This window comes from Zalophus californianus, chromosome 10, assembly GCF_009762305.2.
Source record: "Zalophus californianus isolate mZalCal1 chromosome 10, mZalCal1.pri.v2, whole genome shotgun sequence".
NCBI lineage: Eukaryota > Metazoa > Chordata > Mammalia > Carnivora > Otariidae > Zalophus > Zalophus californianus.
The window spans coordinates 11,298,294-11,314,697 of NC_045604.1; the positions used below are offsets into that span (position 1 = coordinate 11,298,294).

The 16,404-nt window shown below is 38.3% G+C and overlaps 1 long non-coding RNA gene across 1 annotated transcript; it reads left to right on the forward strand.

Moving 5' to 3' along the window:
• Positions 1–8,401: 8,401 nt before the first annotated feature.
• Positions 8,402–13,159, forward strand: LOC113931914. Its single transcript, XR_003522912.1, has 3 exons — positions 8,402–8,432; positions 11,053–11,089; positions 12,942–13,159. It is a non-coding gene; the product is annotated as an uncharacterized LOC113931914 (long non-coding RNA).
• Positions 13,160–16,404: the final 3,245 nt, after the last annotated feature.

The window sequence follows — 16,404 nt, forward strand, 5'->3', positions numbered from 1 at the left end:
CAGAAGTTCTCAATGATCTAGTATAAAAACCCAGGAGTAGGTTTGCCGGTCATGTGGTAGGTGCATATTTAACTTTGTAAGTAGTTGCCAAACCATTCTCCAAAGTGGCCATACCATTTCTCAGTCCCACCAGCAATATACATAAGTTTAAGTTACTCCACATCCTTGCCAACACTTGATATTGTTAGTATTTTTTTTAGACATTCTAATAAATGTGTAGTAGAATCTCACTGCATGGTTTAAATTTGTCTTACCCTAATGGCTTCTGGTGTTGAACATCTTTCTTCATTTGCTTCTTTGCCATCTTAATACCTTCTTTGGTGATGTGTCTGTTTAAGTTTTTTCCCCACTTTTAACTGAGTTGTTTGATTCTTTATTGCTGAGTTTAAAGAGCTCTTTATATATTCCAGATACAAGCCTTCTGTTGGAGATGTGATTTGAAAACATTTTCTCTTGGTCTGTGGACTTTCTTTTTTATTCTCTTGACAGTGATTTGGCAAAGTTTTTACTTTTGATAAAGACCAATTTTCCTTTTATGAATTGTGCTCTTGGTGTTATTTTTAACACTTTGTCTAACCTCGGGTCATGAAGATTTTCTTCTATGTTTACTTTTTTTTTTTTTTTAAGTAAGCGCCACACCCAGTGTACAGCCCGCTTGGGGCTCAAACTCACAACCCTGAGATTAAGACCTCAGCTGAGATGGAGAGTTGGATGCTTAACTGACTGAGCCACCCAGGCACCCCTCCTATGTTTACCTCTAAAAGTTTCGTGGCTTTATGATGAATGCATTGACTTTTGATGATCAAAGAAAATGAGTTACTTGATAATAGATTTTCTTCTTACTGCCGTATTTGCTCTTCTTGATTCTAGGGAGTTACATGAGCCTTCTGGACAGGACTCCATGTATGTAACTGGCTCTTTCATCACATACAGGACCACAACAATTACAATTTAAAATTACAATTTAAAAATTTTTAAAGTCCAATAAGCAAATTTTTTCATATATGTTAGATTCATTTAGTGACCACACCTGATCTGAACCAATATGAGGCTATCCTTCCTAATGTGACCATTATACATGCTATTACAGAACTACTCATGTGTTAATTATGGGGTCCTACTGCTGTCCTAGATTGGATGCAATATTTAATGCATGGGTTATACTACCATCTGAAAAATTGTGAATCCTGAAGCACCTTTGCTCATAAGGATTTCAGAAAAAGGATTGTGTACCTGAAATTTAAATGACTTTTGCCACATGATCATTCTTGCAGTGACTACAGAGAAGCTCTCCTTCAGGCATCTCCTTAATCCTTGTCCAAACTTCTCGCCTCGGTGAGTGAGGATGGGCAAAGGGGGACATTACATGCCCACTTTATTCAACCTAAATGAAAGTTTTTTCTCTTGTAACAAAGGAAAATGTGTACCTTTTCCTGTTGTTCTTGTGGTCGTAAACAAAAACACTGACCAGTCAGACCCCGCACATCAGGGAAGTCCTCCATTTTCCCATTGTGGTCTGTATGTGTGAGCACAAGCGTGACTTACAAAGAGGAGGGTATCCATGGGTGAGGCTTGAGCACAGATGCCTCAGCCCTCCATCTGCCAGGACTGGGACTAAGTGTGTCCGTCAGGGCCAGCTAGGAGCACTGGCAGGGGATGCGCGGTGGGACATGACTTGAGACAGGGCCTGGCACACAGCAAAGGCCCAATAAAAAGAGGCAAAGGCCATCCCTCCCACAGTATCTTGTCATTTCAGGTAGAGCGGTGCCTGGAATTATATGTCCGGAAGTCAGCCCATTAGACTGAGTATCCCTGCTTATGGGGGAGCTTGAGGGGAGATCAGGAAATTGCCAGACACTTTGATAGGCCTGGGAGACACACTGTGTTCTTCTGCACCTCTTTCCTCCTCGTTTACTGGGGCCAAGCTTATAACGATTTGATTCCATTCTCTGTCTGATACCGGGAGTACCCTAAGGAAACTTGGGAACTCCTCTCTATCGGCTTTCCAAAGCTTATCTACAAACTTAGAAATGAAAGAGAACAAAACTAGGGACCAGCAGCAAGAAAGGGGATTTTGCTTCCCGCTTCTTTCAGTGACATATTTTTTGTCTTGGTCGAGGTCACTTTGGAGAGAGCAGTTAGAAGGCAGCTGGGTCAGTTCAGGGGCAAGGCTACGTTTAGGAGCTCAAAAATGCTTGATTTTGTGGTGCCGAAGGAATGGACACTTCTTCTCTCTCCCCCCAAGAACACAGAAGCTCATTATTCTGACAGAGGAAGTACAGAAGTTTTTAGGTGGAGATTAAGCCTTACACTCACACACCGAGGCTCCTGTTCAGCTTCTTAGTGAAGAGATTTTAGTAGCTTTTAATAAAAAAATGGTTAGTATACTACACTGGCCAGCTTTCTAAATAATTTAGAGAACTAGTGACCTGGAGCTCTTGTGGCGTTGATGTAACTGTTCTGGAAATCTCTTGACTTGAACTTGAGACTCACTTTCCTACAGCTGCAGTTTGTCCACCGTCAACAGCCGTCTGTACCCAGAAGGCATGAGGGGAAGGGGTGCGGGGAGACATCAAAAAAAAAAAAAAATTTTTTTTTTCTTTCCTGGACTGCAGTTCCACATATTGGCCACCAGGTGTCTGTCTTCACACAAGCAGTCCTGCTTGTGTCATGGAGTCGGGCTTCGTTGCCAGAGTAGTTTTTAAAACCAAAGCAAATTTCTAGATGTTGATACAAGTAGATATAAAGGTGTCAGTGTAAGGTGAACTTTCAGAGTCAAACTAAATAGTTTTCAACTCATAATCCAAGTAGGAGTAATCGATTGGACCTTGTGTTTATCTTCTAATGTTGTTTGGGAGAACTAATGGGTGTAGTAAGTGGTCGATGCACTTTAAAAATGGTGAAAAAAAAATGTGTCCTCTTCCAAAAATCTCATCTGGTGTTTGTAAAATTCAAGGTTTTTAGCATGCAAACAGGTGTATGTTCCCAGGCCCATTTCTTTTGGTAAAAATAGACAAGTTCTATTCTGAGCTGGCTTCTGAACTCTAGAGCTAAATTTGATGGTTTCGTTTTTACCTTAGTTTGTTCTCCAGTTTCAATCCTTGGCCTGATAGAGCTGAAAAATATCCCTGCCAGGAAGTTCAAGAACGAGATTTGATTTCTTTCTTCCCAGAACTGAGAGTGACATTGTAATAGTTACCTAATTAGACAACTCTAGCAACGTCTAGAGTGTAACATTGATGCACTTGAGTCCATCATAGGGAAGAAGTGAAGGTCTTGTGGTCTGCAAAGAACTGTCACCAGATTAAGCAGTTTCACGGATATATCTTTATATCTCCCCACCTCCTTTTATATATTGTTTTTGAGTTACCCAAAAGATAGTTGCCACCAGTTTAGCAACCTCCACGTTTCACACTTGCTTGCCAAAACATGGAAGTTTCTGAGAGTCCTAGATGTTATTATTTATGCTCTCATTCAGTCAACACACAGACACGACTAAAAAAAATCAGCTAGCTAGTACAGGAGATGTGCTTGATGAGAAACCACTTTAGTATTCTATACAACCATTTTGGTGGGATCTTGGAAGGAAGAAGAGATTAAGATGTGTATCAAAGTATCAAAGCACCGGTGCTGAACCTGAAAACTTCCCTTTTCGTTGTTGTTCTTGTTAATTTTTGTTTGGTATTGTTTATGACTTTTAATACCTTTGGGACATTAGAGTCAGTCTCTCCAGCCACTATACACATGGAGCTATTTGTAGCAGGAGCAAAACACGCCCTCGGGGTTTTGCTCTAATCAGTGTTGGTCTATTATTTATTAAAGCTCGGTTTCCTCCCAAATTTTGTGTTCCTTAACACCATTTTTATCTCCTTTGTTCATCAATCTGACCCATGTTTATTTACTGCTTACTGTGAACTTCATGCTGTCTCTGAAATAAAAATGACTAAGCACCAGTCCACTCTCTCACAGAACTATTAAACCAGTGAATAGAATACTACAATCTATTTCCTAGATACACTTCTGGATCGTATTGAATAAAGTACAAATATTTAAGGCTGCTGGTGTTTGTAGTGTAGAACAAATTTCTGTTTTTCAGTCATGTAACATTCTTTTAATAAATAGCTGTTATGTTTAGAGAGTGGCGTTCTTCAAATACATGAAATAATGAGTAGACTACAGTGGAGGGAGGACACAGTGATCTACATGTTTACATAAAGTTATCATGCAAATGATTTCTCCAATATTATTTAATTAACCTAATGGATGCAAGCAGAGAGGCCAGGGTTGCTATACCCATTCTATAAAAAGGAAAATAGAAATGCACTTTGTAAAATCATTTTCACTTGGCTTAAGTTGTCTGGATGTAATTATTTTACTTTTATTATTATATTGAAATCATTACATCTGTTTCCAAAATGTTCGGGAATGGAAGAATTAACAGGAAGCAAGTTTTGCAACCGAAACCCCTTTCTCTCCAAGCATAGCATCCATGGTGATGAATGAGCATTGGGGAAAAAAATAAAAGCTGCACAAAACCAGAAGGAAAACCTCTAAATGCTCAGGTGCCTTGGCGAGAATGAGAGGGTCCATCTCTCCATTTCCTCTGAAAACCACTCTCTTAAAAATCCCAGAGTACATGTTACAGCAATAGTCAAAGGCCAACTGAATGTTTTTTTTCACTTGGTGAAATTGTGGAGAGAAATTTGTATTTTTTGAGGATGTCAAATCGGAGCCAGTTACTTTGATGTGAAAAGAAACCAAGCAGAGCCACGCTGCTTTGTAAAACTGAAAATAAGTTCACTTAAGCAGAAAAGGCCCCTGTAAAGTCTGTAGAAGATAAATTCAGGGTCAAAGAAGTTCTCCATACTCTTTCATTTATTTGCTAAGCTCTGACTCATTGGCCAGCCAGAAACTTTTGCATTCATCTTGTTATTTTCCACTTAAGGAGGTCATTCATGAATTCATTCACTTAACATTTATTGAATGTCAGGGAGCATTCTGTAATGGAGATGTAAATGAACAGAGGTGGGTCTCACCATCAAGTGGCTCCCTGTCTAATGAGTAGCAAACGGATCCCTTAACTCACCAAAAGTATCACATTATGGATTTATAATGATATGACCACAACTCCAGCAGCTCAGAAAGTTGATTCTGACGATCACACACGAGGGAGTATTTGACCTTGGCCTTAGAGAGTAACTAGCTTTTGGTCTGCCATAAGCTAGGGAAGGCGTTTTAGGGAAAAATGAAGAATACCATGAAAATACAGACAGAATGGAATTATATGCTTGGGAGAAAAGTATAGAATAGTGTGGCTAGAGCATGTGTGCATGGGACAAAAGTAGTAAGAGATTATGATTAAAAAGGTAAATTAAAACAATATAATGACTTTTCATGATACCATAGGAGCATAGAACTTATTATATAATAGCAACATTTAGACAATGTTTTCCATTTACAAAAACAACAGCAACACTGCATCATGACTTTATCACTTAGGATTCTTTAGGTTGTAAGTAACAGAATACTCAGTGCAAATAGTTCAGGCAGAAAGAGAACTTATTTTTGATTTGCATAAATGAAGACGCCCATAGAGAGCCTTCAGGCACTGTTTCAATTCAATGACCAGACAATATCCAGGAACCGTGCCTGTTAGTTCCAGGCTGACTCCATTCTTAGGCTCCTGGGAGTAATGTTTTACGTCACCCTGTTGCCATGAGTTCAAAGGCGTGTTATCAAACACACAGCTGGGAAAGCCAATCTCCTGAAAGCTTAAGTGACGACGTTGGCATTGGCTCCCTAAGTGGATCACATACCAAGTTCTGTGGGCAGGGTAATGGAATGCACTAATTGGTTTTTCAACCAAGGACATGGACTTGACCCCTAGAGCATGGGCTCTGTCAGAAGTCATGAAAGCACTGTCGCCAAAAATAAGAGGAGCTAGTGTTGAGCACAAGACAAATGGCCAAAGTGAGTTCTGGATAGGGACTTGCTGGTAAGTCTCTCCCTGCTAGTGAGGACCAGAGCCTTCTCATCCCTAGCCCCTTGCTGTTGTACTCCATCATTTTAGAATAACCTTAAACACTGACCACTAAAGACTTTTACAAGGGAGTGATACAGCCAGGTCAAGTTTCAGGAAGGTGATTTGTGGCAGTATGGAAGACAGACGAAAGGCGAGAGACACTGAAGGCAGGATGACAAGTTAAGGAGAGTCCCTTGTCTGAAGTAGGGCAAGGGCGGAAGGGCTGGCAGGGAGCAGGCGGGCAAGGGCATTTCGAAGGTAGGATCGGGTAAACTTAAACACATTAAGTGAGAAGACGAGGGAGAGGAAAACCCACCATTGGTTCCTTGTCCCTCACCCTGAAAAGTGTGTTAAAGATCAGTTTCCCCAAGAGAATTGGGTTTTTCTTAAATTCCTTTCATATGAGCTGGTCTTTCATTTAATAAGCCATCCAACGAGTAACTACTCAGAGAAAATGGGTCTGACACTCTGCCAGGTAGTGGGAGAAAACTCGAATGACAGGGACCCATTCTTCCTTCAAGAAGCCATCAACCAGAACCTCTGGCATAAGAAACGAGGTACAATGATGGCATTGAGAAGGCAGGAACACAGGAAAAGGAACAAAGTCACAGGAAGGAGAAATAATTGAGGCAAAGAGAGTGGTTCCATTGCCTAAGACTGAGGCAGTCATGTTTCCACCATCGCTGGAGTGTTTGTGGCTCCCAGCTCCCAGCTTTACTGCTAGGAATTGAAGGGAGTGACCTCATTCAAGGCACACCCCCTGGAAGGGATGGGAGTTCACACAATAACTGGGGTCTACATGACCAGCCCCCTTGCCTCAAGGCAGGAAAGTTCTGAGGGGCCTTCCAGCTCCAAACCTTCTAGTGGGACCAGCTGGGGCCACTGGTGTAAGTGTGTCATGTTCAACCCCTCCTTCTGCCTAACCACACGTCCTTCATTCCCCCATTGGTTTTGATCCCAAGAGTTTCCCCCAGTAAACTTCCTGCATGCAAACCTTCTTGGGGTGCCGGATCAAAGACAGTGGACTGGCCATGGTCAGTTGAGATGCCTTCAAGAAGTCTATGTAGATGCCAAGCAGGCAGGCACCCCTCAGATCAGGAGCTCACGTTGTAGCTAAGGATCCAGGCTCATGAGTCAACAGCAGTTAGGTGATGTTGAAGCTTCTCTCCCTCCAAAGTTCTAACGACTTTCCTATATTTTGTCCTAAAGATTTTATTTTATTTTTTGAAGATTTTATTTATTTATTTGACAGACACAGCGAGAGAGGGAACACAAGCAGGGGGAGTGGGAGAGGGAGAAGCAGGCTCCCCGCTGAACCAGGAGCCCGATGCAGGGCTCGATCCCAGGACCCTGAGATCATGACCTGAGCCGAAGGCAGACGCTTAATGACTGAGCCACCCAGGTGCCCCAGTCCTAAAGATTTTAAAATGTTGTCTTTCACAATGAAATTCTTAACCCATTTGAAATTTAGTTTTTTGCCCAGTGTGAAGCAAGTATCATTTTAGTCTTTCCCACATCAATAGCCAGTTTTTCAGTACCAGTGGTTATTCATCCAAGGGCAATATTACATTTGCCTTATAAACCTTAGGATCAGTTTGTCAAGTTCTATGAAACATTCTGTTGGAACTTTGATAGGAATAGCATTAAATCAATCAATTAAACTTATGGAGAATTAACATAATTATAATATTAAGTATTGTTAACCATACACATAGCACATATCTCAATTCAGTTGGGTATTTCAAGTCATCCAATAAATTTTTATAAAGGTTTTACATACATTTTGTTATCTTTATTTATTAATGTTTTCTATTTTTAATTGATGTTCTAAATAACATCTCCTCATTGTATTTCCTAAATGTGGCTGGCATATATAGAAAACTTGCTTAACTTTCTCTTAAATCTAGAATCAAATGTCTGGAGATTGTTCTGGGATTTTTATACAGAATACAACATCTGAAAATAATAAGGTTTTTTTTCTTTCTGACAGTTAATTCTATTTTTATTTTGATTCATTATGTTGGACAGAACTTCTGAAAAGTGATGACTGAAATTGGTGATAGTGGGAAGATACTAAGGAATTTTTAAATACAAAGGATGGATGTTGAACATTATTTCATGCTCTTTCTGTATACATCGAAGCAATTATATAAATTTTTTGTTTGATTTGTTCATGTGGTGATTCACATTAATAGATTTTCTAAGATTAAACCAATCTTGTGTTCTTGGAATACGCTCAATTTAGTCAGCATGTATCTGTTTTATGCAATAAAGGATTCTGTTTGCTAACATCTTCCTCAGTATTTTGCATCTATGTTTCCGAATGAGTGCTTGTGTGATTTCCCTGTCAAGATGTCCTTATCTTTTGTTTGTTATGCAGATTATATGAGTCTCATAAACTTGGCTGGGAGTAAGTAGTCCCTCTTTTTCTATTCTTTGGAAGAGTTGGTGTAAAAATAGAGTTATCTGTTCCTTAAACGTTGGAATTTTTCATCTCTAAAATCTGTTTGTGTCTCGTGGTCTTCTAGAATCAGTTTTTGTAATTTGTATTTTTTAGGGAATCTATCCATTTCATGTAGGTTTCAAAATATATGTACATAAAGTTTTCATAATGCTTCACCTTTAAGAAAAAGTCTCTGCTGTATCTGTAGTTATGTCTTCTTTTCATTTCTAATACTGTTTGTTTGAGCCTCTCCTTTTTATCCCGAGCAACCTTGCCAACTTTGTCTTTTCAAAGAGTCGGCTTTTGTGTTTATCCTTTCTTATATCATTGCTTTCTATTTCAATAATTAGTGTTCTTACCCTCATTATTTCCTTCTTCTACTTTACTAAGATTTATTATGCTGATCTTTTTCTAGCTTTATAAGTTGCACATTTAACTACGTTTGGACTGTCTTCTTTTCTAGGATAAACATTTGAGGCTTTACACTTTAATTACTGCTTTAGTTCAATCCCACAAACTGAATGTGGTTATTTTCAAATTACTCTATTCCAAGTACTATCTAATTTCCACTAAGAATTTTGTGAGCTTTTAATACAATTTTTATTTTATTTCCAAACTTACAGATTTTAAAAAATGTAAATGTTTCTTTTTAGACTAGATTTCAATTTATGGAAAAAATTTTGTGAGCTTTTAATACAATTTTTATTTTATTTCCAAACTTACAGATTTTAAAAAATGTAAATGTTTCTTTTTAGATTAGATTTCAATTTATGGAAAAGTTGTAAGGATTGTACAGAGAATTCAGAGTTTCCATATATCTTGCACCCAGTTTCCCCTATTATGACATCTAATGTAACCATGGTGCATTTGTCAAAACTGATGAACCAACACTGATATATTATTACCAAATAATAATTACATACTTCATTCATATTTTCTTAGCTTTTACAAATTATTTTTTCTGCTCCAGGATCCCATCCAGGATATCACATTACATTTAGCTGTACCTAGAGTTTCTTCTCTAACCACAATCTTAAACAGAAATAAACAGTTAATAATAAATAGTAAAAAGAGAATTTTTATTTATTTATTTATTTTAAGATTTTATTTATTTATTTGAGAGCGAGAGAACGAGAGATAGAGAACACGAGAGGGAAGAGGGTCAGAGGGAGAAGCAGACTCCCTGCCGAGCAGGCAGCCCAATGCGGGACTCGATACCAGGACTCCAGGATCATGACCTGAGCCGAAGGCAGTCGCTTAACCAACTGAGCCACCCAGGCGCCCTAAAAAGAGAATTTTTAAATCTTAAAACATTAATCTTTAAAAATCCGTAAAAAGTCAAAGATGAAATAATTTTTGACTCCCCGACCTTGTGACAATTTGATTTTCTTTGTTTTCAATGACTTTGACAGTTCTGAAAGATAGGAGTCAGTATTTTGTAGAATGTTCTTCAATATGGATTTGTCTGATGTTTTTCTCATGATTAGTCTAGGGTTGTGGGTTTTTGAAAGAAGAAAGTGCCATTTGCATCACATCCTATCAAAGATTTGTGCTAGGGACATTTCTTAATGATGTCTATCTTGATCACCTGCTTAAAGTAGTTTTGTCAAGTTCCTCCACTGTGGAATCACTCTTTTTGCCCTGTTCCATACTCTGCTCTTCAGAAGGCAGTCACTCTGTACAACCCACATTTATAAAGTGGGGGTTATGCACCAACTCATGGGGGGACATCAACATCACTTACTTGTTCTTCTGTAGAGTCGACTGGCTCTTCTCTCTTATTTTTCGAGTCAATAGTTTGTTTATATCATTATGGATTTATAGATGTTTATTTCTACTTTGGGTGATAATATCAACTATGTTATTCATTGTATTGTTCAAATTATTTCATCTTTGACTTTTTATGGATTTTTAAAGATTAATTTTTTAAGGTTTAAAAGCTATCTTTTTACTATTTATTAACTGTTTATTTCCATCTTAATTAAGATTGTAGTCAGAGAAGAAACTGTAGGATACTGATTTTTGAAATTTTTAAGAATTGCTTTATATTCTAGTAGATATTAAATTTTGCAAATAATCTGAGTACTCCAAAATAATTTTTATATTCCAATTATTGAGAGCAGTTGCCTATCTATATTAGATAATAACCTTACTAGATTGTTTTGTCTGCTGAGTGTATATATATATATATATATAATATATATACAAATTTCTGGATATATATATATATATATACACACACACACACATTTCTGGATATATATCCAAAAATAGGTGCAAAACTCTTCCACCACTGTGTGATGATAACTTTTCAAGTTCTCCTTATATATTTGCCATTTTTTAATTTATATATTTTGCAACCACATTATTAGGAAATTGCAGGGTTAAATTTTATTTTATTTTCTCAATAACTTAAAGCTAAAATTTTATGTAGTAGTCCTCTTTATCTTGAATAATATTTTTTATTAAAGACTTATCTTTCTGACATAATGAAATTACATATGTTTTCTTCTAGTCAGTGCATGCTTGGTTTATGCTTTTGTCATTAATTTACTGTAATCTTTTTCTGTGTCCTTATGTTTTATAGATGTCTATGGCAAATATTAGACATCTGGATTAAAAAGGTATGCTATTTAGCTCTATAATCTTTGTTTTATGAACAGAAAATTTTAATTTATGTGTATTGTGAGAATTTCATATGCAGATGTATTTCTACCTCATTTTAAGCTTTCTGTTCTGTTTTTCTATGTTTCGTTTGTGCCCTTTTCTACTTATTTTGGAATGCTTGATTATTTTTTTACCCTGTTTTTAAGAAGGTATACATTCTGGGTTTTTTAGTAGTCACCCTTGAAATTTGATATGTACACACAACTTATTTTTTTTATTTTATTATGTTATGTTAAACACCATACATTACATCATTAGTTTTTGATGTAGTGTTCCATGATTCATTGTTTGTGTATAACACCCAGTGCTCCATGCAGAATGTGCCCTCTTTAATACCCATCACCAGGCTAACCTATCTCCCCAATCCCCTCCCCTCTAGACCCTCAGTTTGTTTCTCAGAGTCCATAGTCTCTCAGTACATACAACTTAATAATATTAACTGATATTTTTATCCTATTCCAGAATAGTAGAAGGAACTCTGAAAATCCTAGATTACCCTCTTCTTGTTTCATGTCACTCTTGATTAATATATTCATTGTGCTTTAAACCCCATGAATTAGGCTCAAATACACATTTTTACTTGTTTTTAAGGACAATTTATTCTTCCTTTAAAACTTTTTTTGGCTTAATATTGTTTTACATGATATTCACTCCCCATATTGCTAGAAATGAAAGTCCTGCCCTAGATTTTTAATTTCCCAGAGCAGTCCTTAAAATTTCTACAGCTTAGATTTCACAGTTCCTGTCACATAATTGTGTCATGTCTGTGTTAATTCTCTCTTTCTTTAACAAGAGTCTCTTGGCAAGTGTAAAATTTTGGCTTTGCAGTAAGTAGGACTAACTGAAGCTTTCTGAAGACTGATTTTCTTTGCTTGATTTAAGACTGCAATTGTTTTTCTCTTGTTCGAACTGAAAGTAATATTTCTTTTTAAAGAATGAAGCCCTTCTACCAACTACCTTTTTCACCCAAAAGAACGAATTCTAATAATGCATTTGAACAATCTGTCTTGTAGTACACCAATCCCATTTAAAGTCTGTGTTTTGTGGTGGGAAAGAATCAAAGCATAGCCCTTCCCCTCTTAGAAAGTCATGGAACATCTGAACATTATCTGTAGCAGGCACATCTGGCACCTAAAAGAGCGTGGAGAAGTCAGAATGTACCTGTAACCATTACAAAGATTATATATAAGCATAGAGCATGTACAAACTGATGGAGAAGTATCTCTGGTATGAGACTCCACTTGTGAAATATGGAACTTATTACTGGGTTTCGGTTATTAATGAGTATACCAAAGGGTCTTGTGACTCCGTGGCAGAAAGAGGGTTTATTCTTGGCTGAATACAATCTGTCAACATACCCATTCTGAGTCTAATGTCCTCAAAACCCAGACTCTCAGCCAAATTTTTTCTGGTGCTCGAAGACTCATAACGTCTTACTTTTAAACATCTTCATTATAAATATGACCCTAACCAGAAGTGACAGAGCTTAGAACACTCAAGTGGCAGGGGAGAAGGAAGGCCTGGGACAGAGCTGTCACCCTTGTGGGTGACCATTGCACTTATACTTGTCTCTGCCCAGGGGAGGATGCCTAGTGGCTTTGATTATAGGAGCCGATGCCAGGGACCCAAGCCAAGTCCCACTCACATGTAGGAAGCACACCTTCCAGCAGAAGTTTTTATGAGAAATAGTGGGTATTAATATCATAAATCTCCGTGATTGCTGAGATAGTCCTGCATGCTGGGGCCCCAGGTTTGTACTTCACTCAGACCTTGCCCTAACACTGGGCTCCTTTCAAATTATTTTGGCAGGTGTGTAGCTGTTCAGCGGTAATTAGGAAGAAGAATGAGGGAAACAGAGATCAGACTCTCTCTTCCTTCTTGTTCAGCAACCTTATCTGTGCCCTGTGCTACATACCAGATAAGGAGGGCTACACTTGGCATCTGGACCTGAGAGGATGTGGAAACGGAAATCAGAAAAGGCCTTGAAGATGATCATATCTCCCCATCAGAGCTGACCTGAAACTTAATTTGCCATTACATTTTCCTCCATATGTTCATCATGATTATAATATTCATTTTCTGAAATAGTCTTGATTGAAAGTAGTCCATTGATTGTTCCTAAAAGGACATTTATACTTAGGAGATCATGTGTCCCAAATCTGGGTTTGGAAATTGTTTTCAAAATGTCTTCATTCTGCTACGGCCTCAGCGGATCATCTCTACGTCATTTGTCCTTATTCAAGTTGAAATTAGTGACAATACAGAGTACCAATATACACACGTTCTGGCCTTCCCGTACCTGAGCTGTCTTCCTTCTGATACTGACTTTTAAAGACACTATTTGGGGTTGTGAGCCTACCACTTACAGAGACCAAGTCAAGTGAAGAAACAAGAGATGTGTCCCTCATACGGTCCATAAATTCATCTTTTTCTCACCCAGATCCCTCCCCCTCAGCAAAGTAAGAACCAAAAATGGGCTTCGATGAATATGCACATTTTTTAAAAGATTTTATTTATTCATTTGAGAGAGAGAGAGACAGAGCACAAGCAGATGGGGAGGCAGAGGGAGAGGGAGAAGCAGACTCCCTGCTGAGATGGGACCCCCCCCCCCAGGCATGGGGCTCGATCCCAGGACCTGGAGATCATGACCCGAGCTGAAGGCAGCCGCTTAACCATCTGAGCCACCCAGACACCCCAATAAATATGCAATTTAGCTCCCCTTGCTAGCTCCCCTTTAGCTCCCAGCTAATTCCTTGTTGTGGTGGACCATCCTGTGAGACACAGGGTACTTGGCTGTATCTCTAGCTTCCACATACTAGATGTCAGGAGCACCCCACCCAGCGGTGACAGCCAAAAATGTCCCCAGATTTATCAAATGTCCCCGAGGGAGACAAAATCACTCTATTTTGAACCACTAATCTAATATGAATGATTATTATATCCTTTTCCTGAAATTTGTTTTTCTGGTAACAAGAGAACACTTATCAATGATTCCTTTGAAAATTGACCTCTTTGAATTACTTCACTGCCCTTTTTTTTTTTTTTTTGATTAAGTGTGTGTCACCTTATCATTAGTGTGAGAGAGAGATAGGATCTTGTTGTTTTCCTCCCGGTATTAGACAAACAAGTTATAATGACTCATTCATTGTGGGCACAAGAAACTTCAGCCCTCAGGTGCTCCGGGAATGTTCATTATAAATCATAATTATCTCAATTGTTTGGAGCTACCATTATAGGGCAGGGAACAATGACTTAGAATTTTTTTTAAATGAGGGAAGTTCCTTTCTACTCATTTACTTTATTCCTACAGTAATCACACATACACAGGAACTGTTTTATTCTTTATTGCACTCTTTTATCTTAGAATTCTGAACCTTTACAGGAGTGATAATCCAGGACAAAGAAATCAGCCAGGATTAGAAAAAGTGTTAGGTTCTGGTAGCTTTGTTTTAAGGCTATCACTCTAACTTTGGATAGTTCAGAGAGCTCTGGGATCCCGGGCAGTCCAATTGTTATAAACTGAAGGAAATTCTCCCCAAATGTCATATAGGAATTAAGAATCTTCAGTCAGGCATACTGTTGTTTTGTCTCTTTCCAGCAGTTTTGTTTTTGTTTTTGTTTTTTTTTACATCACCAGGAAGTACAGAGGGCTATGAGGCTCCATCATGTTTACAGAACTGTTTTTGCTTGTTTGTTTATTTGGTTGGTTGGTTAGCTGGTTGGTTGGTTTTGTGGCAAAAGGTGATCTGAGACTTGCTTTTGTTGTAACTTGTTAAAGAGGTCAGAAGGAAACAACTAACCTCCTCACCTCCAGCAATTTTGTGGCTACTAAGATCTACTTAAAAGAACATAATTATTGCCTGCAATAAGGTAGCTTAGGCCAAATCACAACACAAGTAAAACTTTTATCTTTGCAAAAATCTCAAAGGCATTTGTTCATTCGATTCTTCATTTAACCAAAATGTTCTAAATAGTATGCACAGGCATTGTGCTGGGGACATGATAGTAAACAAAAAAATCTCCCTGTCCTCATGGAGCTTAAGATCTGGTGTAGTAAAGAGGTGTTAATTACACACTCTCCTAAATCACTGTTCCACGTTCTGAAGGAATCCTACCTGGTCCTCTATGAGATCTGTACACAGGACAGCAGGGACGTCTTCCCTGAGGAACTGATACTTACATGGAGATATGAGGAGCCATCAAATGCTGAGTTTGTGAAATAGGGAAAGAAAAGCCTTTCGAGAAGAGACACAGCATGCACAAGGTCTCTGGGAGGAGAGGGAAAATGGTGATGGTGAGGAACAGAAAGCAGACCAGCATGACAGATGTGAAGACGTTAATGGAGAGAAATGCAAGATATCCCTGAGAGGTGAACAGAGGTCAGAACTTTCAGTTTAAAACACGTTCTGCCTAAATCTTACTAGCAATGAGAAGACTGATGAGTTTTAAGAGAAAAGTTCATATAGCCAGTGTTATTTAAGGAAGAGGTTGACAAAATTATGTTTGGAAATTACTCTGGCTGAGTTTAAGGAATGGATGGGAGAGGGGCCAGAGGAGATGTTGGCAAGTAATTTAGGAGAGTATTTAACTGGGCCAAGCAATGGAAGCCAATAGTTTACATTAGATAGGCAATAACAGCAGGGGTGAGGATAGGGAAAAGTAAGCAAATCCCAGAGATATTTATAGAGTAATAACAATTGGAATTTGTGCATGTATTAGTGGATGGGTGGGGAGGACAGGAGGGAGGGGTGATAAGGATGACCCTGGGGAAATTGAATTCCTAAGGTGAATATTACTTTGAATTTTAGATGAGACTCAGATAACTAAAGTAACTTTACCCACGTTCAGAGAAACCATCCACAGCATAGCCAGAGTGGAGCACAGGTTTGTACAACAGCAGAGTGGCAGCTGATTTGTGGCTGACACTGTTCTTCCATGCTTTGTGAGAACGTAAACTTGACCCAGGAAATGAGACACTTACAAAAGGACTGGTGGTAAGAACTGGAGACCTAGTACTTGTATTTTAATGAAATATAAAATGCATCTCCTGTCGTGGACTTCTTTTGCTTCATTCATATTCTATTTGGCCTGTGACTTAACCTTAACTTCTAGTAAACCAATTAAAATGTGATTCTGGTGGGGGGGTGGGGAGCAGAGTTATCAGCTGCATTGTTTTTCCAATCTTTCCAAATCCCAGTGTGAAAGAAGATAGAATATCTAGATAGCAAAACCAAAAACACAGGGAAGATATTTAAAAATAAGACAAGATGAC